This window comes from Podarcis raffonei, chromosome 1 (assembly GCF_027172205.1).
Source record: "Podarcis raffonei isolate rPodRaf1 chromosome 1, rPodRaf1.pri, whole genome shotgun sequence".
Classification (NCBI taxonomy): domain Eukaryota; kingdom Metazoa; phylum Chordata; class Lepidosauria; order Squamata; family Lacertidae; genus Podarcis; species Podarcis raffonei.
This window is the reverse complement of record NC_070602.1, coordinates 17,805,228-17,833,145: the sequence shown is the minus strand read 5'-3', so window position 1 is coordinate 17,833,145 and position 27,918 is coordinate 17,805,228. Positions and strand designations below refer to the sequence as shown.

General features: G+C 44.9%; 1 protein-coding gene and 1 non-coding gene across 5 annotated transcripts in view; one reads left to right on the top strand and one right to left on the bottom strand.

Moving 5' to 3' along the window:
- CCDC85C (coiled-coil domain containing 85C) overlaps positions 1 to 27,918 on the bottom strand; it is a 168,776-nt gene that overhangs the window by 91,479 nt on the left and 49,379 nt on the right. The gene's annotated exons all lie outside the window — the stretch shown is intronic.
- On the top strand, positions 21,503 to 21,574 carry TRNAE-UUC (transfer RNA glutamic acid (anticodon UUC)). The gene has a single exon. It is a non-coding gene; the product is annotated as a tRNA-Glu (tRNA).

Sequence of the window (27,918 nt, the reverse complement as noted above, 5' to 3'; positions counted from 1 at the left end):
TTTGGACAGGCAGAGCAAGGGCTGCGGGGTGGGTGTCTAATTTTGGCCTTGCTCCCCACCCCTGTGCAACAAGGCAGTATGTGGCCCGTGGGTTTCGGGTCAAAGTACCCTTACAGCCCACTTGGTATGAAAAGTTGGACCACCCAGTGTGGTGTAGTGGTTAAGAGCGGTAGTCACCTAATCTGGGGATCTGGGTTCGCGTCTCCGCTCCTCCACATGCAGCTTCTGGGTGACCTTGGGCCAGTCACACTTCTCTGAAGTCTCTCAGCCCCACTCACCTCACAGAGTGTTTGTTGTGGGGGAGGAAGGGAAAGGAGAATGTTAGCTGCTTTGAGACTCCTTCAGGTAGTGATAAAGCAGGATATCAAATCCAAACTCTTCTTCTTCTTCTCTTCTTCACCCTGAGAGAATACTGAGCTAGATAGACAAAAGATCTGATTCAATATGAGGAATGTTCCTATGCTGTGTAACAGCTAATACAGTCTTGTTTTAAAACACTAGCTTGGTAGCCATAGGTAACCTAGAGGGAGTGAGATTGCTACAGCAGAAATGCCACACACACTCTCTGCCCGCCTCTTTCTGCAGGCTGATATTATATCTCTTTTTTGCAGGTTGTTATCCTTTCTGGACTTCTTTATGAAACTGGAAGTGGGAGAAGCACATCAGATGGGGAATTCCTTGCTTAAAATTTGCTGAACTTGCTTGGCAGCCTTAGTTCTCTCTCCCTTGGCCTCCACCCATAAACTGCAAAGTTGGAATAGTAACACTGGTGCATTTTAGAGCAACCTTTGCCAACCCGGCGCCCTCCAGGTGTTTTAGGCCACAACTCCCATCAGCCCTAGCTGCTGGCTGTGCCAGCTGGTGCTCATGGGAGTCGTAGTTCAAGATGTTCGCAGGGCCCCTAGTGGGTGAAGGCTGCCTTAAGGGGCTGTTGTAAAAGATTGCTGGGATAATGTCTGTGATGCACTTTGTATGGTCTCCAAACCAGAGCACTGTTGTCCCAAGTTACATGATTCAGTGACATTGCTGAAGCCAAGCAGGTCTGGGTTTGGTCTGCTTTGAGTTCCATCATGGAAGGCAGAGTGTAAATATATAAATGCTAAATATCTTTTGTGACAAAAGAGGATTGGAATGCCTGGAGGAATGGACAACTTAGGCACCAGAAAGTCTTCCCCATTCCACAGCCGTGAAAAGTGTGCGATTTTAAGGGTATGGTTTTAGAACTGCCTAGCACAAACATAGGTATCTGAACACACTTCATTCCTCTGGAAGTGTGTGGCCAGCAGGAAGGAAGAAACAACTTAGATATTTCCCAACAATGTCACAATCATTGCAGGGCTTCCTTGCACAACATTTACTCTGGCCATTTAAAAATTTGGGCCGTAGCCTACAAGTCTTCCATCTGCTGGGAAACTGGCCTCGTAGTGTGAATTAAGATAGAACACATCATACCACTGACCCTGAGCTGTTTCACATGTAATGCTACGCCAAACCATGGTTTAGCGTGAACAGGTGACGTGAGGGGTCCTGAAGCAGAGATTGTGGCTGCTGAGAGCTAAGCCATGGTTTTGGCTTAGGGTGTGGTCTGAACGTGAGTTCATGGTGTGTCTGACCCAAAACAAACATAGATTACAGCTAATGGTATGCCTGTAGTAAGACAAACCACAAGCCTAAGTTTTGACAACACACTATGAGTAACACATCTAGTTTTCTATGTTGAGGGCTCCTTTCTGTCATGCGGGTCTTCCTGCAATGCAGATAATTATTTGCAACTCAGGCTGTGGTTCTATTCCATTACCTGGGAGCAAGCTCTACTCAACTCAGTGGAACATAAGACAATGCCTAAGATTGCACAGTTGGTATGAACTTATTTTCCCTCTTGTAGCATCAACAGAGAAAGAAGGAGGGGAGAACAGAGACTGTTTATCAAAGTTTCTGAATTTCTCATTTTCTGGAAGGTCAGGTTGTTCGTTGCTCAAGCAAACTTCATAATTAATGGCTTTCGGCTTCCTCTGTTTACTTCTGGGTTTTTCTTTTAAGCTGCCTGTTCCACAACACACAAGGACCAGAAGCAGAGAGATAAAAGAGCTTTTAAGGTACGGGTCAGTTGACTTCACACATTTCTTTCCCCCTATACAGACCTGAAGGGAGCCATTGCATCATGATATGCAGAAAGTGTGCAAGGAACTGCATTACCAGGTACACACTCATTCAGCATCCACTTTGGCCTGTCTTGCTGTAAACCAGCCTTCACCAACGTAGTGCCCTTGAGACTGTTGGGTTACAACTCCTCTCAGCACCCAGACAGCACAGCCAAGTTTAGTAATAGCCACCAAATGTGGAGCAAGAAACCTAAGTCAAACTGGGGTTTGTGATTATGCTTTGGAGGCAAACTATGGTTAACAATAACCGCAGTTTCCCAGATTTAAACATCATGGCCAACTATGGTTATGATGAACCAGGAAGTGCTGGAAAAAACTGGATTATGTAAGGGAGGAAGGCAAGAATAGAGGGGCATGCAAGCAACAGATATTTTCCCAGGGGCCAAACCTTGGTTGGGCAGGTGATATCTGAACTGAGGGAGTATGTGTTGGATTGTTCGCTCTGAGTTAGCCACAACAACTTCTTATGTAAGTCAATCCTGATCTAAAGGCTAGGAAGGCAACAATTTGGCTGGATTAAAGAGAGACTCTTCCAGGGCTTCCAAACCTCAGGTATGCTTTGAAGCAAGAGACTTCCTTGTGATCACTGCAGTTGATACCAGCTTGACAAAACATAATGATGTGTGTCACAAACAACTGTGTGTTAGATAAATTAATGAAGACAATTCTGGCAGCAATCCGGTAAAGTATAATGTGTCAACGTTAAATATAGTGCAGTTACAAAATTTTCAGGACTGTGCTACTCAGAATTGTAATGAACACAGTTTGAGTCCATTCCCTGCAATTCCTAACATTTAAATATTTTTTTTTCAGAATTGCAAAATTAGATTTTATGTTTTTGTAAACCACTTAGACAAATTCTTACCACTCAAACGATATCTAACTGTTGCTAAATGAAACTTAAAATGCTTTTCTTCATTTAAAAAATGCCACAGTTTCTTGGTGATCTGCTCCCTCCCCCCCCCTCTCTCTGTCATGCTACAGAATGATATGCCCTGGGACTATACCATGTTTTAGTGCAGAGAGGCAAAACCTGTGACTCTCAAGGTTTTGCTAGAACACCTCTCCCATGACCAATAGTCACAATCACTAGGGATGATGGGTGTTGTAGTCCAATAACATCTGAAAGAACTCAGGTAAGCCAAACATGCTGAAACTGCTCATCATGACTGAAGGACAAGATTTCAATCAAAACTTTGCCACTTTAAAAATTCTCAAATCACCAGTCAGTGTAGGGAATTAAAGCTGATTTCAGGAACCAGAGTAGTGTTGAAAGGTTCAGATGTGTTCTAGTTGCTGCTGCAACTTCTGATGTACTCTAGCTCTTGGCCCTGGCATGTTCCAGCTTGTCAATATCCTTCTTAAATTGTAGCGCCCAGAACTGGAAACCCTCCTGCTAAAAGCCCGCCTAGTAACCAATGATGTTGTTTCAGTGTCAAGAAAATGTCCATCTATTTGCCCAGGCATTTGCAAGATATGTGGGTATTTTATGCAGAAAACTGAGTCCTTCTGGATTTTGTAAGTTCACGGTCTGCCTTGTATTTCAACCTGCTCCTTTCATCATTTGTGGCCTTGATTTTTTAAGCGTTCTCTATAAATACGCAATGTAATTGCCATTGTACACCGCCTGAGATCTTCATGATGACGAGTGAGTTAGAAACATATCTAATAAAATAAATAAATGAGCTTCACTTCGCAAATCCATAAAAGGGGCAAGAGTAAGAGTTCCTTCACACGCTCCTGTAAAATTTGTCGCAAAAGCATAGGTCCATGTGCAATGCTTGAAATAGCTCTACTCACTTCACACCCCACCTGTGTCCAAAACTGAAACAATAATGCTAAAAAGGTACTTAGTGAATTGGAGCAAGAAGTTAAACGTGGCTTTCCCAGAACAGTTTCTGAACATTGCCGAGCCTGTTAAAAGTTGAGAATGTCACTGTTCATATAAATCCCATTGGGCTTATGTTAGCTCCCTCTGAATCCGAGTGGAAGCTTCCTCATTGATTGCAGCATCCTGTGTTCATTGATTTAATGGCTCAAACATCCAGCTGGAAATGAATCATCCAGCTGGAAAGAGGCACAGAAGTCTAGCCTAAGCTCTCACTCCCACCCACTTTTATCAATATAATTATCTAGGCTAAAGTTTGCCACAAGCTGGAGCAAACTAGGTGCATGACTGGATATTCTGATAGAACGATGGATTTATTTAATCTATGATGGGTTTTCGCATTCAGCAGGTAGGCCGGAGCCTGGATTCAGCTGAAAGACAAATCCACAACTCCAGGCCAGTTACCTTGGAGACGACTCAGGGAAGTGAGCCGATGGAGGGGAGGCAAAAATTACTAATTTAGAAATGTTTATAGACCGTTGTATCACAAAACTCTTAAAGTGCTGTACATAATCCAAAACACAGCTCCTTGTTTATACCCCTGTTTTATAAACAGGAAGATCGTGTATCAGTTTCACCAGAGATAAAATTACATCCCAAATTTAGACTATGATAATCAGATTTCAACAAATCTACTTGCAGCATCTAAAATTTTTTTGGGGGGGTAATTGAAGCCACTGCTTCAAGGTGCCCATGCTAGCATGGTTCCCTTCCTGAGGGAAATACAAGGGGACAGTTTGCTAGGGTTGCTAGTAAGGGAGGGGGGCAACTAAAACTTTTGATTTAGCCAGCAAGGCTAGCCAAAAATTATAGACCCCTGATCATGATCAAAGCCAGGGGTCAGCAAACTTTTTCAGCAGGGGGCCGGTCCACTATTCCTCAGACCTTGGGGGGGGGCAGACTATATTTTGGAGGGGGGAATGAACGAATTCCTATGCCCCACAAATAACCCAGAGATGCATTTTGAATAAAAGGACACATTCTACTCATGTAAAAATACGCTGATTCCCAGATCGTCCGCGGGCCAGATTTAGAAGGCAATTGGGCGGGATCCAGCCCCTGGACCTTAGTTTGCCTACTCATGATCAAAGCCATTGGCAGAGTCATCCCCAAAGAAATATTCCTGGGATGCAATTCCTCACTGGAGAAGTGTCTTAGCTGGGTGGCATAGAATGCTTCACATCCGTAAAATACCAGATTTAATTTCTAGCATGTGCTCCCAAGGAATTCTAGGTGCATGTACTAGACTAGCTATGCGTACCAAAGGCACAAAATCTCTGCTTCAAAAGGAAGCGTATGTATGTTTTCTTTGACCTACGCTGATTGCATTTGCAATGATTACCATGCTTTAGCAAAATGTATCCGCAACAAGTATGTGGCTTTCCCCCCAAAGTTTAATAAATTCATGAGCAAGTTTTTCAGCTCTTGTTTCTGCTCCGTCAAACAGAAAATAGTGCCCCCTTTAGATATGAACATTAACGAGAACACGTCTTCTCGCGGTTTAACATCACAGAGCGTGCTCTAAAAAAAGGACTTCGTTTTTAAAAAATATATGCATTAACAACACAGCTTCAGCAAAAGAACAGCTCCTGATCCCTGCAGAAAACTGTCATTCAGTGAAGGTGACAAGTGCATTCCCTCCCCCCAAGCAGAAAAGGTAGTGTACATCACTTCTACACCCACAAGTATCATTAAACATGCCAGAGATAAGGAAACTCTGTGGGTGAAGACTATACACAGGCAATTACACAACCTAAACTATCGTATCTACTCATAAATGCTCTGGAAAGAAGGGGGAGGGACTTTGCCACTCATTGCCAAGGAAGAAATTGCCATATAAAAGCTATAACTGCAGAACCCTAGTGGTAGCGCTGCTCTAATTACAGTTTCTTAAGAGCACAAAGCTATTGGCATAGAGATCCAATTGAAGGAGGTTTGGATTTCACAGCAGCACCACAAATCGACCCCCTCAAACTAAAGGGGACGCCAACAAATCAGCGGTTGATCATTAACGTTCCATAACCTCACTTAGCCTCGCCAGATGTCTTGTATTCTAAAGGGACATCCCACAATGCAAAGGATTGGCCTTGGGTTTTTGTTTTGGTTTTTGGGAGAGGGGTGGTGGTATTGCGGAAGCCACATGGAAATTCAAGCCATATAGCTTAGCAACTGCCATGAGATGTCACAAAACCATCCTAATCGGTAAGACTCTCTCTCTTCTTCTTTTCTAGGAGAGGAGAAAGGTAAACGACAGCAATCTAAGTGCCTCGTATTGAGGTATTCATTAGAAAGGCTAATAAAGCAAAGTGACTAAGAACTATCTAGTTAGAAGGGACCCTGAACATTTTCTAGTTAGCGCACCACCACCTTGCCACAGCTGGAAATTTGGGGTAAGCTGTTCCCCTAGAAAGTTCCCAGTTCAACATTCACCTCTACGATGAATTTTTAAGGTGGCCTTAGGCTAGCAGTTAATATTCTTAGCTTCTGCAATATCTGTCTACAATATGGTGACAGCAATGTTGGTCTATCCCAGGCATAGGCAAACTCAGCCCTCCAGATGTTTTGGGACTACAACTCCCATCATCCCTAACAGGACCAGTGGTCAGGGGTGATGGGAATTATAGTCCCAAAACATCTGGAGAGCCGAATTTGCCTATGCCTGGTCTATCCTTACCACTGCTGAAACCAAGTACAGTGGTACCTCGGGTTAAGTGTTTAATTCATTCTGGAGGTCTGAAACTGTTCTTAACCTGAAGCGCCACTTTAGCTAATGGGGCCTTGCGCCACCACTGCACGATTTCTGTTCTCATCCTGAAGCAAAGTTCTTAACCCGAGGTACTATTTCTGGGTTAGCGGAGTCTGTAACCTGAAGTGTAGGTAACCTGAAGCGTATGTAACCCAAGGTACCACTGTATGTGGAACACTTGGCCTGCTCCGAAGTCTAATTATTATCATTTATATAATAATAATAATAATAATAATAATAATAATAATAATAATAATAATAATAATATATTATTTATACCCCGCCCATCTGGCTGGGCCTCCCCAGCCACTCTGGGCGGCTTCCATAAAAACCAAAAATACAGTAAAATATCACACGTTAAAAACTTCCCTGAACAGGGCTGCCTTAAGATGTCTTCTGAATGTCAGGTAGTTGTTTATCGCTTTGACATCTGCTGGAAGGGCGTTCCACAGGGCGGGAGCCACTACCGAGAAGGCCCTCTGCCTGGTTCCCTGTCGCTTTGCTTCTCGCAATGAGGGAACCGCCAGAAGGCCCTCAGCGCTGGACCTCAGCGTCCGGGCAGAATGATGGGGGTGGAGACGCTCCTTCAGGTATACTAGACCGAGGCCGTTTAGGGCTTTATAGATCAGCACCATTTACAATACTGTACATTTCACTGATCATCACAATGCTTTTGCATGCAGAAGGTCCCATGTTAAATCTCACAGAATCATTGAATTGGGAAGGTGCCACGAGGGTGATCTAGTCCAACCCCCTGCAATGCAGGAATCTTTCACCCAATGTGAGGCTCGAAAACACATCCCTGAGATTAAGAGTCACATGCTCTGCCCACTGAACTAGCCAGCATGCAGAGGCGGCGCCAGTCGGTATAGTTTGGGGGTAACCAACATGGTGCCTCAAGGGAGTGTCCTATATTCCTGAGGAGGACTTGCAGCTCAGCAGCAGGCAGCACATCCTTTGTATGCAGAGGAGCCAAGATTCAGTCCCTGGCTTCACAGCTAAAAGGATCAGACAGCAGATGTTGGGAAAGACCACTGCCAGCACTCGGAAGTGGCACTCCGGAAACAGATCCTGGGAATGCAGCTCAGCTCTTCCATCCTCAGCCCTGCCAGGTGCCTCAGCCAGCTACAGACACACAAGGCTTAGGGGCAGAGGCAAGATCCTCCAAACCTGGGTCCCCAATGTGGTGCCCTCAGACACACCACTTGGTGCTCACCAAGGTTCCCTGTCCCTCCCAATTTTGGTTAAGGTTTTTGCATCGATTGCTGGGGGTGGGGTGGGGGGTTCCCTGCCCCCCCCCCGTCTGTGTTTCATTTGCCTGGGTTTTTGTGGGAGGGCGTTATAGACATTGTCAGTTGGACTTCTGTGAAATGGTATTTTGTGGGGCCCACAACACTTTTCCAGATTTGCAGATGTCTTGCCCGCCCCCCACAAAGATCTGGGGAAACTTCTCTGTTGTTGTTTTTTGGTAAAGAAAATCCTAAATATTTAAAAATAGAAGGAAGCTGCTGTGAGAACCTCTTTTTTTATCTCTAACACTGCTGTTCTCTCTTCCAGCTTTCAGAACAACAGATTTGCAACCTGTATTTTATACAAAGAGTCAGGTGTTACTTATTTTAAGACAGGGGTCTGCAACCTAAGTCCCATGGGCCACAAGCAGCCCATGGGGGTCGTTTAACCAGCCCCGATCCGAGCCGCCCGCTCGGTGAGTCCCCGTGCGCTGCGCTAAACCGGCGCAGCGTGGCAACTCGCTTCTGAGGCGCTGAAAATTGCATCTGTGCATGCGCAGATGCCGAAAATCACACACACACTATCCGGCCCTAGGAGGGATCTCCGCTGGAGTGAACCGTCCCAGGCAAGGTAAACCTTGCCAACACCTGTTTTAAGAGATAGCCCTCATTCTAAAAGGTCTTTCCTACGCAGCTCGTTCAGGTTTAACTTGGAAGAAAATGTCCCTAGCTGTACTAGGCTGCTCAGTGAGCATGCAAAGAACCGCAGTCTCATTCTCATTTTTCACACTGCCATAGAACATAATGTCAGAATTAAAGCACTGAAGTTTTGATCTGATAATCCTACTTTAAAACAAGGTTTTGGCTTTCGCAAAAGAAAAAACACTCTCCCACCCCCTCCTGTGTTATCCAAAGTAATATCCAGCATTTTTAAAGCCTCTCCTTAACAACAAAATTGGGGCCAGAGGGGGGGGGGAGGAGAGCAGAGAAAGAGAGAAAGGAAACTAGAGTATAAAGTAGGTCAATCATGTCACTTAAATTAAATCAATTTCAGCAATGCGATCAGGTGCTTACAAAACAAGATGAGGAATTCAGAAATATTTTCTACAACGTTTAGCAGAGCCTCATTATAATTGCAAGTTGTTGGATTTGAGAAGATTAAAAGTCAATTTAGGAACATCAAGCATGAGCCAGTTTTACTAACAAGCTTCCTAAAGTGTTTCATTTGAAGTGGGACAAGCATGGAGAGTCTGACAAGATGTGGCAGAGAACTCTCATTTAAAAAGTGAGGGGGCAGAATGAGCCCTGACAGAGTCCCCACCCCCACCCCGAAAAGGAACTAAGGGCCTTACAGTTGTCGCAAGTAACAAAACATGACATTTCCAAAGCGCTGCAGAGTGCTTAAAGCACGTCGTATATGCATTACTTCAGTAACACAACAACCACCCTGTGAGGTAGAGCAGCCTAATTTGCATACTGCTGACTAGGGGTTCAAACTGAGATAGTGGTTTTCCTAAAGGCAGCTAGAGAAATCTTGGCTGGGGCAAGATTTGAACTCAAGACTTCCCTGTTCATCACTCATCCGCTACACACTATGTGAATTTGTGTTTGGGACGGAAGTTTGGAAAAGCAACAAACAGACCAGGGTGTCCAAAGGAAGGGCCCTTTGGGGAAGGGCGGCTGCTCAGTCACTGTGGACTGGCCCCTACTGGTCAGTGTGGGAGACACTAAGCTAGATGGACCAAGGGTCTGATGCAGAGTAATAATAATAATAATAATAATAATAATAATAATAATACATTTTATTTATATCCCGCCCTCCCCAGCCAAAGCCAGGCTCAGAGCGGCTAACAACAGTAAAATGATAAAACATTCTAAAATCATTTCATTATAAAATTAATTCCAATCAAATGAATGGCAACCATTGGGCTAGAAGTTCTGTGAGGATTGCCAAAGGAGGGAGTCAGGCTGCGCCCTGACCAAAGGCCTGGTGGAACAGCTCTGTCTTGCAGGCCCTGCGGAAAGATGTCAAGTCCCGCAGGGCCCTAATCTCTTGTGACAGAGCGTTCCACCAGATCAGAGCTACAGCCGAAAAAGCCCTGGCTCAGGTTGAGGCCAGCCTAACCTCTCTGTGGCCTGGGACCTTCAAGAGTAAAGCAGCCTCCTAGGTTACTAAGTGTGTGGGGATTCAAATCCAAACCTTCCAGAGTAAACCCACTACCACAGCACATTTACAGCCAGAAAGAAGATACTTCTTCACACAGCACACAATTATCCGGTGGAACTCACTGCCACAAGATGGTTGTTGCTTTATACAGCGTTGGAAGAGGGTTATGGAATTTCAAGGAAGGCTCTTCAACTCTTTAGCCATCATTGTCAAATGGAAGCTCCAAACTTGGAAGTAAATATGCCTCTATGGATACCAGCCACTGGAGTCAGGTGAGGCTAAGTGGCTGCTCCCCTCAAAAAAATCAAGTAAATAAATAGTCGTTCCGCCACTACTCCCCTCGCTCTGAGCCTTCTTACCCTGGGGAGTGGGGGGGGGTGTCCCTGGCTGGTGCCTCTGCATCCAGCAAGTCCATGACAGTGGGGATGAGTAACCACTCTCAGCCGGAGGACCACATTTCCTTCTTGAAGACCTTCTGGGGAGACCACATGACAGGTCCAGAGGCAAAGGACGACGAATTCTACCTTTGTGCAGTAGGAGAAAATATCTTATTTCAAGCAGGCAAGAAGCAGTGTCGGATTTCCAAGGCATTCAAAGGTTAGGGGGCTGGACCGGGGAGGCCAGGGTACAAACCCTTACAAAGCTCACTGGGTGATCAGTGCCTATCAGCCTAACCTGCCTCACATGGTTGTGGCCTTAGGAGATTCCTGAGGACCTGAGAGACTGGCCTGGGGGAAGGGGGGCTCAGGGCCTGAGGTTCACCATCCCGGGGCTACATGCCCTCTTGTGGGGCTATCTGTCTGGTCAAGATAAGAAGGATTGCTGGACAAGCCGAGCCTTGGATCTCATCACCCACTAACAACTTAGATGTTACTGCTGAGATTTCCCTTCCCAGAAGCATCCGGCCACACGCCTCAACAGGAACAGATGGCCTTCTCTTCACTCCCACCCACAGCAAAGAATTAAATGCCTGCAGTCAACCATCAGGCCTAAGCAGCTGCATTTTACAGCTCGGCAAAATCAAAGCATCACGGCCGGCTTTCAACAGTGGTCGCTGAGCCACCCAGGGACACCCAAGGAAGGCAATGACCCATTATCTGTAACACCCAGTACAATTGGTTTATTGAGGCCCGGAGACACCTTCCCCACCCATTCCCAAAGTTGTTTCCATCAAAAGAACCAAGCTACAAAAAGATACAGGGATGTGCTTCACTGGAAAGAGGTGGCGTCAAATTAATGTTATGGGACTGGTGGGTGTGCTGTGTTATATTTTTTATTATATACGAAAATTCAGTTCTAGTTATGCAGTCTTAAAACAGGAAGTGTGAGACACGTGTTTTCTCAAAGAAGCTCCATGGTGGCTATGACCACATATGAGCGATTTTCCTTTCTTTTGCTGTAGTTTCCTTGGCACAAGGGATAAAAACGCTCTACATTACATTTGAAGTGAAGGGGAGAGAACCGTAGAAAGTTGTTTTTTTGTGTGTGTTTTTTAGAAAGTAACATATAAAATAGATTTTATTTTTCTTAATGCAAATGCAAAAACATTTATTATTTCACACACACACACACACACACACCTGCGCGTACAGTGTTGTGTGTGTGTGTTTGTGCACATACAGTTTTTAAAACCTCAATAATATGCATATTAGACAAAGTAGCACACAAAAATGCGTATATACTAGGGGAAATTTGCACTAAAATTTTCATGAGTACTTGGAAAAACCCACAAATTGATGCAGGAATTTGGAGAACTGAATGTAATAAATGAGAAACGCCCATGAACTGAAATGGACAGGTGCATTCATTCGTATTTCAGGGAAGAGTGGGGACCTTTCCACAGGAGATATCAAAATCAACACAAACAGAGCTCAACCAAAACAGCTCGGGTTAACATTGACTTGGCTTTTCAAAGGGACTCCCCCCCCCCCCGCCCTGTCCCGCCCCGCTACTTTAGACAACAGCCAGATAACTTTTGCCATCAAAAGCTGACTGCTATTAAATGCTGCCAGCATGATGTCCGGGGCTGATGATCCATGGAATGGATTTTCCATCGCGGATTATCACCTGCATGAAGGCCCAATTGCATTGCCATGGAAGTGCAAAGGGACTGGGGGACACCCCCCCCCCTGCAGTAATGAATGGGAGAGGAAAGAAACCAGGGAGCCTTCAGCAAGACAATGCCTCTTTCCCGCCTTATTAGCTGCCCCATTATGCATGCAGGATAAGCCTCAATCTGCCATTTATCTAGGTACTTCTCACATACATTAGGTCTAATTAAGAATAAACACCGGCTGTGTATTCCCCCAGAAACAATGAGGAGCACAGGAGGAAATTTCCCACGTATGATGAGAACGTCAACAGGCACCAGTCCAAACTGCCTGGCTGACTCCTGATTTGATTGCTGGGCGACAGCTCATGCCTCCTCAGAGATAGTTTGGTGCTAAAGTGTATCTAAAATATGGAACAAGGATGGTCTTTTGCTTAGACTCCAGCTGCCCATTATCACTGGTCATTGGGCATGCTGGTTGGCCCTGGTGGAAACTGGAGCTTGGAAGCGGCTGGAGGGCCACAGATCCTTCATCCTACTTTTACATGGATCACCTAGTGTTGCTGTTTTTTTAAAAAAAAATCTTTTTATTAGCTTTTTTTTTTAGTGTAACCATTTCTGTATAGTAGACAACCATACAGGGTGTGGGTGTAAAGATAGATATAATCAAATCATATGTTAATAATAATAATAATAATAATAATAATAATAATAATAATAAAGTTTTATTTATATCCCACCCTCCCCAGCCGAAGTTGGGCTCAGAGTTGCTAACAACAGTAAAAATAAAACAGTTTACATAAAATCACAATCAATTAATTGAAATACATTCTAAAATCAATTCATTCTAAAATCAATCAAGAGTCAAATTAATGGAAACCATTGGGCTAGAGTTCTCTGGGTATTTCCAAAGGAGGGGGTCAGACTGTGCCTTGGCCACAGGCCTGGTAGAACAGCTCTGTCTTGCAGGCCCTGCGGAAAGATGTCAAGTTTCTCATGGTTTTTTTAGCACAACAGGAAAGCTTCTATGAAATTCATCTTCCTAGAATCATAGTACAGTGGTACCTCGGGTTAAGTACTTAATTCGTTCTGGAGGTCTATTCTTAACCTGAAACTGTACTTAACCTGAAGCACCACTTTAGCTAATGGGGCCTGCTGCTGCTGCCGCGCCGCCAGAACACAATTTCTGTTCTCATTCTGAAGCCAAGTTCTTAACCTGAGGTACTATTTCTGGGTTAGTGGAGTCTGTAACCTGAAGCGTATGTAACTGAAGCATATGTAACCTGAAGCGTATGTAACCCAAGGTACCACTGTATTGTAGAGCTGGAAGGGGCCACAAGGATCCTCTAGTCCAGCCCCCTACAAGACAGGAATCTTTTGCCCAAACCAAGGACCCTGAGTCTTGTGCTCTACCAGCTGAGCTATCCTGCTGGGTTTTCTTCTTCTTTGTGGGGTGAGGAGGCAATAAGATAAAACAGGAGTGCTATCGATAAATTAAAGGCCTATTATCCTACTAATGGCTGGTCTTTTAACTGATTACCCAAGTAATCTGATTCACCTGATTTAATTACATATATTTAAATAAATTTGAGCACATTCAAGCTTTCACTTTCCGCATGGATGGAGAACCAGTGGTCCGCCAGATGTTGTCGGACTCCAATTCCCATCAGTCCCACAGAGCATGGTCACAGAGGTAAGTTGCAGTTCAACAACATTTGGAGAGCCACAGATTCCCCATCCTTGATCTAGAGCAGGGGTCGGCAACCTAAGGCCCATAGGCCACAACTGGCCAACAGGGGTCGTTTAACCGGCCCACAAGCCGCCCCTGAACCAAGTCAGCCGCTCGGCGAGTCCCCGCATGCAGCACTAAACCAGCGCGGCACAGGGACTTGCTTTCGCGGCGCCAGAAATCGTGTAAGCACAGATGCCCAAAATCGTGGGGGTGCGCGCTCAAAAACACACACACACACACGATCCGACCCACAGAGGGATCTCCGCTGGAGTGAACCTTTCCAACCCCTGATCTAGAGTTCTTAAAAAGACACTGAGGCTATAGCTTTTACCTGTTAAATTGGAAATTGCTACTATAATGTTAGAATGAAGGTCCGTCCTTTGTAGCCAAAGTAGCTTTAGAAAAAATAAAACAACTATCAGCTGTATTAATTACATTTTAACTCTGCCTGTTCTTCAACCAACAGCCTGATCCTATTAACCACTGAACCAGTTCCTGGTACTCAAGTGTCAAGACCTAAACAGCTCTGAACCAAGTTACCTGAAAGATGGTTTACCAGTAAGTGCATTGAGATTTGACAAATGGAACCCAATTATGATTATTTTTTATGACGGCCTGATGATGATCTGTTTGCACTAGCAGAGAGGTGAGTATTTTCACATGTTGCGGAATGCTCTCCTGCTGCAATATGAGAGGCCCCATATGTCCTGGCCTTCTGCCAGCTCTTTAGAAAGCATTCTGCCACACCTATTTAGAAAGCATTCCCCTAACCTCCAGACTTTGAACCTCCTGCTTTAATTGCTGTTTTAAGCGTTGTAATTGTTGTGCTGTTTCAATGGGCTTGCTTTACTGCACTTTCCAATTGTGCATGCTTATGCTAATGTTTTGATGAGATGGTTTTATGGTGTGTTCTAATTATGTGAGTTTTCGCAATTAGTTTTATACTTGTACAAACTGCTTAGAAGCCACCTGGGCAACTAAGCAGTATAGAAATTTAATAATAATAATAATAATAAATAATAATTCTCTGCCTGTTATTTGGAAGTAATTCCTATTGAGTGCAATTGTGTTTAAAACCCCAACTGTGCCACCTCCCAGTCTTCTTCCTCTGCCCATTCATCATAATGACCCCCCTAATCCCCAGAGATTCCCTAGCTGCTGTGGTCTAAACCACTGAGCCTCTTGGGCTTGCTGATCAGAAGGTCAGCAGTTCAAATCCCCATGACAGGGTCAGGTCCCCTTGCTCTGTCCCAGCTCCTGCCAACCTAGCAGTTTGAAAGCACACCAGTGCAAGTAGATAAATAGGTATCGCTATTGTGGCGGGAAGGTAAACGGCATTTCCGTGCGCTCTGGTTTCTGTCACGGTGTTCCGTTGTGCCAGAAGCAGTTTTGTCATCCTGGCCACATGACCTGAAAAGCTGTCTGTGGACAAACACCAGCTCCCTCGGCCTGAAAGCGAGATGAGCGCTGAACCCCATAGTCGCCTTTCGCAGGACTTAACCGTCCAGGGGTCCTTTACCTTTACCTTACCTCCCACCTCTCCTCTGCATCCAGGCAGTCGGTGACATCACCAGTAAAAATGTGTTATGCTGTTTACCAGTAAAAATGTGTTATGCTGTTTACCACCACGACCACCTGATGAGTGCTTTTTAGATGTGTTTGTGGGAGAGGGGGTTATTGGATTGTTTTTGTTTCATTGTTTATTTTTGTGTTCTCGTTTCGTATTTTTCTGTTGTGAACCATCCTGGGATGTTTGGATGGAGGGAGGTATACAAATTGAATTAATCGTCATCTTGTGAATACCGTCCTAAACAGCACCCTTATTGCCATTGCATGCCGCCTAGCGTTTATACAAAGCAGACAAGGGTTTTTATTTTACGTTCCTTTTAAAATAGTTACAGCATGGCCAAAAGTTGACAGATTCATCTCAGGCTGGTATGATTTTATTACCAATGTTAACAAAAACTGAGAATGATAGTGAGCCACCAGCACAATATGCTCTCATCCAGAACTTTTGGCTGTAAATCTGGACATAGGACTGACACATACTATCTGATGGGTACACCTGAATGAAACTACAGTGGTACCTCTGGTTGCAAATGGGATCCATTCTGGAGGCCCGTTTACAACATGAGCAGAACGCAACCCGCGTCTGCGCGTGTTGCTGCTTCTGCGCATGACATCATTTTGAGCATCTGCGCATGCGCATGTGGCAAAACCCGGAAGTAACACTTTCCGGTACTTCCGGGTAGCCACGGGACGCAACCTGAAAACACTCAACCTGAAGCAAACGCAACACGAGGTATGTCTGTACAAAATAAGAACGTAAGTTTATTTTGAACACACACACTAACATACACACACACACACACACACAGACAGACAAGAGTCTGCACCAATTACTTCTTCAAAGTACTTATTCATGCAGTAGTCTATGGAACTCACTCCGACAAGAGGCGGTGATTGACACCAACTCGGATAGCCTTAAAAGAGGATTGGACAAATTCATGGAGGAGACGGCTATTGGTGGCTACCAGCCACAATGGCTACGCTCTGCCCCCACAGTTGAGAGGCAGCAATGCTGCTGAATATCAGTTGCATGGAAACCATACAAAGGCAGAGTGCTCTTCTGTTCGGATCCTGCTTGCAGGTTTCCTGCAGACACCAGGGTAGCCACTGTAAGAGCAGGATGCTGGACTAGATGAAACACCGGCCTGATCCAGCAGGCTCTTCTTATGTTCTTATACGGCTGCTAGGTTTGGTTCTATGTTTGCGGCTAACATAAAATCACTTTAAAAATGTTTTTCATATTAAAATACTTGCTACCTGAATCCACAGTGCATCCTCATGTATACAGTTATAAAACTACAGCCCTGCAGTCAGAATAATTCCATGTAGAACAACCTTTTATTATTTCTGGAAGTTTGACCATCACTTTGATTCTGTGTACGTTACGATATTTGAATTCACGTATTTTGCATTATTTTTCGTTCCAATGCAGTCCCATTGAGTTCCCTGGAGATTACATCCCTACAGCCTTAAGCACTTCATACAGATCGTTATCCAATTAGTCGCGTTTCAATACAACAAGACCTCTTCCCACGAGAAAAGAAGCACCTAACTGAACAATAATAAAAACAACGATTCCTTAAGCAGCATCGTTTTTAAGGACTTTTAATTAAGCGGCAACAACTGTGTAAACAGTTGTGACGGCGCAGAGGGCATGCCCACTACAAAGACACTTCAACTGCATACATGACCTTTCGGCTTTTGACTCCGCAGGTCAGATTCCCCACATACTCTTCTGATCAGGTCCAGCTCGTGCTTAAAGCAATATTAACTGTTCTTCAAATAGGAGTGCAAGAAGCAAACCTGCTACCACACTCTAGCCCCCCTTTATTTTTATTGGACTCGGGTGGCACTGTGGTCTAAACCACTGTGCTGCTTGGGCTTGCCGGTCAGAAGGTCGGTGGTTCGAATCTCCGTGACGGGGTGAGCTCCCATTGCTCGGTCCCAGCTCCTGCCAACCTAGCAGTTCAAAAGCACGCCCCAAAGTGCAAGTAGATAAATAGGAACCGCTCCAGCAGGAAGGTAAAAAGCGTTTCCGTGCGCTGCTCTGGTTTCGCCAGAAGCGGCTCAGTCATGCTGGCCACATGACCCAGAAAAACCGTCTGCGGACAAACGCTGGCTCCCTGAAAGCGATATGAGTACTGCAATCCCAGAGTCGTTCGCAACTGGACTTAACTGTCAGGGGTCCCTTTACCTTTACCTTTAGGCTTCTGTTGTCATAGGGAGCTGTTTCAGAACCAATGTAAAAGGGAATTGAATGAGTCCCCATTTAGTCTGATTTCTGAAACAGGTTAGTAACAAATGAGTGCAAATGGGTATTGTCAGCGCTGCCCAAGGTCCCAGCTCACACAAGACCAACGCTGCTTCTTTCTCTAGTATAAAAGTCTTTATTGAAGTTCAGTTTCACTTCCAGACGCGCAGCGCGCAACGCTACATCTATACCTTAGACCGTCGAAGCTCCATCTGAATCTCCTCCCCCCTGACACCAGTTTAAGATTCTAGCCTTACTCCACCTCTTCCTCTGTTCCTTCTCTGGGTCCGCCTGCTAGTCGGAGTCTCAGCCCTCCTAGACTCCTCTGACGCTGAGTCCCCTGACTCTTCCCCCTCCCTCCTTCGAGCTTTAGGACCTGGCTCCCAATCCGGGTTTTCTGCTGTCCCGCGCTCCTCCACATTTGAACTTGGCGCGCGCGCGCAGCCTCCCACTTTCCTTCTGACCGTTACACTTGTGTCACTGCTCCCTCTTTCGGGGAGGCTAGCTGGACCTGGCCTTCCCTCCGTTTCCCCACTTCCCGATGTGGGCGTGGTTACCCCTGACTCATCTTCTCTCCCCGCTGGAGGATAGGCTGGTCCTGACCCATGTGACTCTTCCCCCCCACTGTGCTCTGGTGGGGGAACTGGTCCTGATCCTCCGCTGCTCCCTTGGGAGTCCCCGCTGGTCCCTTGTTTCTGGAGCGTCCCCCCTGGGACCCCCCTTGCCCTTACCATAGGCGCCCCCTTCTGGGAATCTTCTGATTCGCTGGAGAAGCTCATGGAATCTCTCGGGTCACTGTCATATTCCCCTACGCTCCCCTCTGATTCCTCTCCTCCGCTCTCTATTTGCTCTCTCCCCTGCACTTCTGCTCCTGAGCCTCTGACAGGTATACTTGGTGCTTTGCCATTCATGCCCATCATTCATCGCCCATCAGGAGAGAGGTGAGGGACCTATGGCCCTCCAAATGTCACAGGACCACAATTCCCATCATCCCTGGGGCTGATGGAAGTTGGAGTTCAACAGCACCCTCTATAGGGCATCAAGCTCCCCATCCCTGAATTAGACAGTATGAATAGGCTTATGCTTCCCTTGCTGCTGCAGCAGCAGCAGAGCTGTTGTTAACAGCCGCCATGTTTATTTACCCACAATGCTCAAGGCTGTATCATTCTGTGGAATGGGTGTTGGGTGGAGGCTGCAGATGCCTGGTGCTGTCACCAAAAGCCGCTCTGCTAACAGGGGCAAAACTCTGGTGAACAACAACAACAATGGAATTGGGCACGGTTGTTCTTGAGTACCCCTTATCAACAGGTACTTGCCATGATGGCTAGGATTTGATTCTGAATTCCTGATAACGGGGTATAAGTGAAGAGAATGCTGTTGCTCTCAAGCCTTGTTTGCAAGCCTCCCGCAGGCATCTCACTGGCTACCATGAGAACAGGATTCCTTTGCTGTGATCCAGCAGGGCCCTTGTGCAATGCTGTATTGAATTTGTGGTATGAGTTCCATCTGTGGTGCTAGATCTGCAGTGGCTCATTCACACGTACAAGTCATCGCTCCTCCTTGAAGTCATGGATGTGTGAACCAGCTGTTCTGCTACCCTCAAAGGAGAGAAATGTTCTCTCTGTCTATAAGCTGAAAGAAACACAATTATCTGCATTCAACATGAGATTCTAAACCCAGGATGCTTACGACAAGCCTGTTGTGAATCTCAAAATATGAAAAAAGATTCACGTTGTACCTTTAAAAAAACCCTGATAAAACTGTGGTGCTGTGACAGGTGTTACTCCAGACACCGTTAATTTGGCCATCCACGCCTGCCATCTAAAGCTTTTATCAAAAACATCATTCTGACATTAGCGGATAAGTCTGGCACTGTCTGCATCTTTTGATGTCGCACAGCCAGAATGTATTCATCTGTTTTTAAGGAAGAGAATTCACACAATATCAATATCTTTGTTCTCCAATCCCTGGAGCACTTAAGATATGCATTGCCAGTCAAACCCAAGCAAAGCCTATTTTTGAATTGCAGTAATGCTCCTATGAGGACCCACTTAACATTGTAAGGCTCTTTTTTAAAAAAGAAAAGATATATGGCGTAATTTTCATTTTGCAGGTAGTGTAGTTAAAAGAGCGAACATCCATCCACTCAGCGACTATAATGCCTAACGCAACATGAGGCTCTTTAAAAAGATGCACCATAATAACTTTCCCATTTAAATTCGGAGAGGCACTTGAGAATCCTTAGTTGATAAATTGAATTTAATTCCATATTGATCAGTGAGCATGAACAGCCTTTTTTTTTTTTAAGGGAACCTAGAAGCAAGAAGTCATAACATTATTTTCAAATCAGCTACAAGCCAGCTACAAGGAGATGTATCGCCTTTTCAGTACGAAGTCATAACACTGTATTATTTACGCGGCAAATTTTCTCCGAAGATTAAAACCCACAACTCATTTTGGTGTCAAGGCTGATTCCCACGCGTCATTCCAGTGATAAAAGTATCATATGAGAAACATTTGTAACCGTGCCTGGTCACAAGTAAGAACCGATAGGTTTTCATTCTAGAGGTAAGAAAAATCGTGGCGAAGAAATACGGCCCAGATTTCTTCAGTGCTTCAAAGAAAAGTAGTTTCCTGTTCCCCTCCCTTCCCATTAAACTTTCCCGAGAAAATATTTGAGGGCTCTGGGCCCCCCCAAAAGTTGATGGGCATTGCCATTCAAATGGTGTGCGTCTTGTGATTGATTGTGCAGCGTAGGCCTTACCTGGCCCCACCCAATATTTTATTCAAGTTGGCACCCCTGTATACACCCCACCCTGTTCAGAGAAACCCCACTCTGGGTTCTTGCTATTTTCGCCCAACAGACCAAGTCTTCCACATCTTCTACCTCCCACAGAGAGCACTTGTGGCCAGTTCTTTGCAATGTGACAAGAACATATAGACTGTCCCTGGAGGAGAGGAAAAGGAAGAAGAAACATTCCAAAATGAGTAAATCAATAAAGGCCACAGGGAGAATTGGTTTCCCATGGTTTAAGGCTGTGGTTTTCTCTGTTTCAAAGGGAAAGAGTGTACGAGCTATTTGGACACCTTTATAATGGTAGCAGTCTTTTTGCGCATACCAGAACACAGATCACAGCATCCACAGCTCCAGCACAGCGTGGGAATGTAGCTCACAAGCCTGTCTTTGCGGTAATCCCCACCTCCTAAATTTACGGCTGACCTCAGATCTCAGGTGCCTTGATCTGGCAGGTGGTCTCTCTCTTCTTCTGAAGAATGCCTGGTATTCCAGGTCTCGTATTGTCTTTGCTTAAGAGGCTTAATGTGTTCCTCCACCCACACCAAACAGACAGGCTTTTTACGCATTGCAACTACACTGGCTGCTTAATGGACTCATGGCATCCTGATTCTTGTGCAGCCATTTCTGAAGAAGCAAAAATGCCCCAGAACTACTGAAGAACTTGGGATCCGCCAAGCCACCTTGGGTAGGGGCTTTGGCCCTGAAAATTGAGGGACAGAACTTTTAATTACTGAGTAAGTTGACTGCAGCCCTCCTGCCATGAATTTTGGCTACCCAAGTGCCTTGGTGGGCTACAAGTTGTGCAGATCTCCGCAAACTCCATTCTAGGTGGTGGTATTTGGTGACCAAGAAAGTGTAGTAGAGATTCAGTCCATCATTCACTCCACCTTACACAGCAGCTTGTTAGGTAAGGAGCTGTAGCTCAGTGATAGGGTATCTGCCTTTCATGCGGAAGGTCCCAGGTTCAAATCCTGGCATCTCCACGTAAGAGTGGGAGAGAACCCTGCTTGCAATCCATTCCCGGTTAATGTAGACAATACTGAGTTAGGTAGACCAGCACTCAGTATAGGCCACCTTCCTATGTTTCCCAATCTCACTCTCCTCAAACCCTCTTATCCTCTTTGTTCCATCACTTGGTCTTTCTTCTCCATAGCATCCCACTCCATCTCGCAACATCCTGCTTTACCACAGCTCTATCGTTCTCTTTACCTCGTTGCTCCTCAGCCTTGACTGCTTTCTGGGCCAGAGCTGCCAACACAACTTCACTCTGATCTCTCTGTGTTAAATACATCCTTTACTCCTATCCACCTGCTCTGTTTTCTGCCGAGCAATTTCACGGTTTCTTGCCAAATCTTCCTCTCATCTCAGTGTTTGGTTGTTGCTTCTGCAAATTCTCTTCTTCGACCTGCTCCTTTGCCCATTCTCTCCCCCCCCCCTCAATTAGTACCTTTATCTCATATGTACACTGAAATCTTCACCAATGGTTCCTCTCATGTCTGATATGGGGTGAATGGTTATCAGTGAAAGAGGCGCCCTGGCTATGGAATCATCTCCCCAGGAGGACTCGACGTGTGTCTACCTTGATGTCATTGTAGCAAGTGGCAAACAAGTTTTTATTTTCCTGGGTCTTTTATTTTAGTCTGTTTTATCTCTGCTAATGGTTTTATGAGCTTCTTTTATAGATGATGAAGCTTTTAGTAGCTTAATTGTTTTATTGCAACTTGGGCTTCCTTGTAAGCTGCTCTGGGAATTTACTTGAAGGCAAGGGTAAAAATGTTCACAGTCATCCAAGAGTCTCTTGATTATTTTTTTGCCCCAAACATACTTGTCCCCTTTTAATTTGCTCTGCGTGTGTGTATATGCATGCATGAATTCTGCCTTTAACATGGTGGTGAATAACTTATGGGCTTCAATACTGTTGGAAAGCTGCAATGGGGGGATTTGTAATAATAAAAAATACAATTTTATTAACCTGATTTAAAGCATCATCCTTTAGAACCAGCCACTTGGCCCTCAGAGCCTTTGGACCAAAAAAGGTTCCCCACCCCTTAATTAAAGTTTCTACTTCACTTCCTGATCTATTTCCCTCTTGCATTTAGTAACTAGTGTTCTGCCTGTTCTTTCCTCTTATTCACATCTTTAAACTTTCCTATTTCAAGTGAGTCATTTCTTGCTTTAAACATGCTGTTTTTGTTTTCATTTTTTAAAAAAGCTATTCAGATCTCTGCCTATTCTCCAACTATTGACTGGTTTCTGCCTGCATCTCACACCTTCTGATCCTTTTGCAAATACTTTCCTTCCTCTTCTTGAACATGGCTATTAGTCACGAACAGGGTGGATCTCGATTTAAATCACTAGTCAATAAGATTTGATTTAACTCACTAGTCAGTAAGTAAGACTTGATTTAAATCTTTTTTTTTTTTACAGAAAGACTCATTCTTGCTGGTATAATCTTAATATTTACAACCAGATGAAGGTTTCGTTTTTGGAATAATCAATTTTCAGAGTAGTTTTTACAGTTATATCAAAAATTACTGATTTGGTTATACGATTAGAAATACATAGACAGATACAGTAATTATGAAATTATTGTGAGGTTTAATAAGTTAACTGTTTATATTTGGACAGCTTTTCTGCTGTACTTTATTGGAAGGAGAAAAAAATCATTTCCTTAATAACAATTTAAATAATTTATTTAACTAAAACAATAAAATTATAGCATATGTATCCATGTTTGTTAACTGATGTGGTTAAATGGTGTTTTTTAAAAAAAAAAAAGTGGGCTGAATTTTAGCACACATGAAAAACTTAAAACAAATCCTTATTTCCTGATGAATAGCCAGATTTAACATGTTTCCCTCGGCGGTAGTGAGAGGAAGATACTTAGCTATCCCAGAATCAGAGCGTCTCTGTAAATGCAGAAAACAGGAACCCGATACTCTAGAACATATATTCTTTTCCTGTGATTTTGGCAGTTATGCCAGAAGACAATTATTTGAGGCCCTAAAATTTAATGGACAGTTTTTTACACAACCAACTGTTCAGGACCTGCTGGCGGACAGCGATGATAAAATTACTTTAATAGCGGCTGAATTTTTAAGTGCTGTCCATGAAGAAAGAATGGGCCATGATAAAGAGACTTAGTGGTTTTAATGGTAGGTGATGTTGCTGTGTTGTATTATATTATTTATGTATATTGATTTATTTTTTGGAGTTAAGAATAGGACTGGGATAAATTGTGTTCGCTGAGCCCGTATTTTATACAGTCTGTATATGATGTTTGTTTGTTAATGTGAGGTGTGATATGCCTAATAAAGGATTTTGAATTGAATTGAATTGAATAGCCTTTGGACTATAATGTAACTTAAATAGAAAACTATCTTTAGAAAGATTTTTCCTCCAAAAGCATTTTATTTTAAAAATCCGATTTAAATAGAAAAAATCTGATTTAATTAAAAAATATCTGATTTAAAAAAAATATTTAAAAATACAAGAAAATTAATCCTGATAGCAAATGTGAACTTGGGTCAGGACCGTAGCTCAAGGGAAGAGCACATGCTTTGCATGCAAAACTTCCCAGGTAGATCTCCAGGCAAAAGAAACCCTGGAGAACTGCTGCCAGTCAGTGTTGACAGAACTGAGTTAGATGGGCCAATAGTCTGACTTGGTAAAAGACAGCTTGCTATGTGTAACTCTCTGCGCTTCTCCAAAGAGCATTATTCCTCATTCCCCTACAGGCCAAGCCAGGCAAGTAGTTTGAGAAGTACAGAAGTGTCCCAAGGATGAGCTCAATTTCTAGATGCTAAGAAATCGTTTTAAGGTGGATGCAGGTGGCGCTGTGGGTTAAACCACAGAGCCTAGGATTTGCTGATCAGAAGGTCGGCGGTTCGAATCCCCGTGACGGGGTGAGCTCCTGTTGCTTGGTCCCAGCTCCTGCCAACCTAGCAGTTTGAAAGCGCACCAAAAGTGCAAGTAGATAAATAGGTACTGCTCCGGCGGGAAGGTAAACGGCGTTTCCGTGCGCTGCTCTGGTTCGCCAGAAGCGGCTTCGTCTTGCTGGCCACATGACCCGGAAGCTGTACACCGGCTCCCTCAGCCAATAAAGCGAGATGAGCGCCGCAACCCCAGAGTCGGTCACGACTGGACCTAATGGTCAGGGGTCCCTTTACCTTTTATACAGCAACCAGAGGCTTCTGAGCCAAATCCAGCCTCCTTAACAAGCCCCGCCTGGGCCCTTTCCGTTACTAGACTAGAGACGGAAACAAGGTGAACAAGAAGAAGAAAAATATGTTTCTATGGCAACAGAACTCGCCAGAGAGCATTAGGGGATGGACCGGAGGGTGAGACTCCAGCCCACCAACGCCTGCTCACATCTCAGAATCGTCCCTCCAGGAAGACGAGTTGCTCAACAGGGGTTTAAGATGTCTCCAATTTAGACAAATGGAGGAGCGGAAGATTCCACAGCAGCGATAAACCATAATCAGCATGTAATGACTTGGACAGCAGGATGTTTCTTTTCAATGGAACATATTGACACTTGAGCAACAGATCTGTGCCGGAGAGCAAAAAAACCCCAAAAACACCTAACAAAAAAGCTGAGATTTCAGCTCTGGTGATGCAAAAGCCAGTCCTCAGATAAAGCAAAAGTTGGATATGAGAGGAGCCAGGTGCCCAGAAGAATCCTCCTGGTGGCATATATGAACTTATGCTGAACTTTCAGGCCAGTCTGTGTCACAGTACATAAGATAAAATAGAATGCACTGGGTCTGCATAGTTAAGACTTAGGTCTTTTCCACAAAAGGCCACGTTAAATTGGCCTCATGCCATGACCTCTCTTTTACCTCCTTATATATGACGACAGCACCAGTAAGATGTTGCCTACACCAGTCAGTAGTTGGAAATAAACCAGTGACAGCTAGGAGCATCAGAAAATGAGGCTACCACGAGCTTATTTTAGTTTAGTTTATTTATATAAAGCCCTTCCTTCCCAAAGGAGCCCAGGGTAGCAAAACACATAAGCAGCAAAAAAAATTAAAATTAAACACATCTAAGAATACCTAAAGGACACGGGTGGTGCTGTGGGTTAAACCACAGAGCCTAGGGCTTGCCGATCAGAAGGTCGGCGGTTCGAATCCCCGTGACGGGGTGAGCTCCCGTTGCTCGGTCCCTGCTCCTGCCAACCTAGCAGTTCAAAAGCACGTCAAAGTGCAAGTAGATAAATAGGTACTGCTCCGGCGAGAAGGTAAACAGCGTTTCTGTGCGCTGCTCTGGTTTTGCCAGAAGCGGCTTAGTCATGCTGGCCACATGACCTGGAAGCTGTACGCCGGCTCCGTCGACCAATAAAGCGAAATGAGCGCCGCAACCCCAGAGTCAGTCACGACTGGACCTAATGGTCAGGGGTCCCTTTACCTTTACCTTTAAGAATACCTAAAAGCAATTGCAGTATAGATGCAGACCAGGAAAGATCTCTACTTAAAATGCTTGAAAATGTAAGGTTTTCTGCAGGTGCGGCAAAGGCAGAAGAGACAGAGTGTTTGTATAATGCAATAGGTCTGCATCTTATGCACATTTAACTTGCGAAATTTCAACCAAACCCAGTGGGACACCTCTGGTTGAAATCCCAAAATTTAAACGCAAGCAAGGTGGAGACCTTAAAAGCTCCCTTGTGCTGTGACTGGCAAAATTTGGGATAAGAGGCAGCTGCAATCCATCACATCAATAAATGAGACAGGCCCTATCACCAAGGCCCCTGATCTGAAGCAGCACCAAACCACTTTAATCATCAATGGCTTCCCTTAGAGATCCCCAACGAATCAACTCATGACCCAGTTGCAGGTCAGTTGGACACCGGCGATCTAAGCCGACTCGCAGCACGGAGCCAGGATCCCTTCACACCAAGCTGTTCCAAGCAGACTGCCACGTGCAACTGCAGCGTGTGGTTTCGTTTATCTGATGCACAGTCTGCCACAGGCAGGGAGGAAATGGGAGCATGGCGTCTCTCGCCAGATGTAGTGCGGGGAAATGGGCTGTGTTTAGGAAGACAAACTGGCCTGACTGAAGTAAGTGGTGATCAAACCATGTGGGAGGAAGAGGAAAGCACCCTGTTCTTCACTTCCCCACCCTCCTGCCCCACCCAAGCTGCGAAGGGCGGGTAATAATAACAATAATAATGGTGACCTATTTATATGCTGCCCATCTGACTGGGTTGCCCCAGCCATTCTGGGCAGTTTCCAAAAAATGAAATATATTCAGCACAGTAAAACATGAAAAACATTTAAAACTTCCCTATACAGGGCTGCATTCGGATATCTTCTAAAAGTCAGATAGTTGCTTATTTCCTTGACATCTGACGGGTCTCCTGTACCCATCAGAGGTCCCATCTGCACTAAAGGGCCTCAGTCCAGTATACCTGAAGGAGCATCCCCACCCCCATCGTTCTACCCATACACTAAGGTCCAGCTCCAAGGGCCTTCTGGCGGTTCCTTCACTGTGAGAAGTGAGGTTACAGGAAACCAGGGAGAGGGCCTTCTCAGTGGTGGCGCCCTCCCTGTGGTATGCCCTCCCACCAGACGGCAAGGAAATAAACAACTACCTGATTTTTAGAAGACATCTGAAGGCAGCCCTGTTTAGGGAAGTTTTAAATGTTTAGGGATGTTTTATTGTGTTTTTAATATTCTGTTGGGAACTGCCCAGAGTGGCTTTGGAGGCCCGAAGAGATGGGTGGGGTATACGTAATATATTACTACTACTACTACTACTACTATTATTATTATTATTATTATTATTATTATTATTATTATTAGCAGTATCACACCACCTCAAAAACGCATGGCTTCCCCCAGTGGTGGAGCTTCATGCTCCGGCACCGGGAGGCGGAGAACAGGTGGGGGCGGGGCTGGCATGCATCCTGGGGGCGGGGCACCCAGTGTGGACGGGGGGGCAGTTGCGATGGCACCCTGCCAGGATTGCGCTGTCGGGGGTGGAGCGCTCCCCCCGCACTCCTCTTCCTCCTCCAGTGCTTCCCCCAAAGGATCCTGGGAACAGTAGTTTGTTAAGGGCGCTGAGAGTGGTTAGGAGACCCCTATTCTCCTCACAGAGCTACAATTCCCAGAGGTCCCTAGGAAGAGTGATGGATGGTTAAACCACTGTGGAAATTGCAGCTTTCTGTGGGGAATAGAGGGCATTTTAAAACTCCCTTAATCAACTACAACCCCCAGGATTCTTTGGGAGGAGGTGTGACTGTCTAAAGTGGCATGATACTGTTTTAAATGCATAGTGCAGGTGGGGCCTAGGTCTCTTCCACAACTCAGAAAAGCTCCAGGACCAT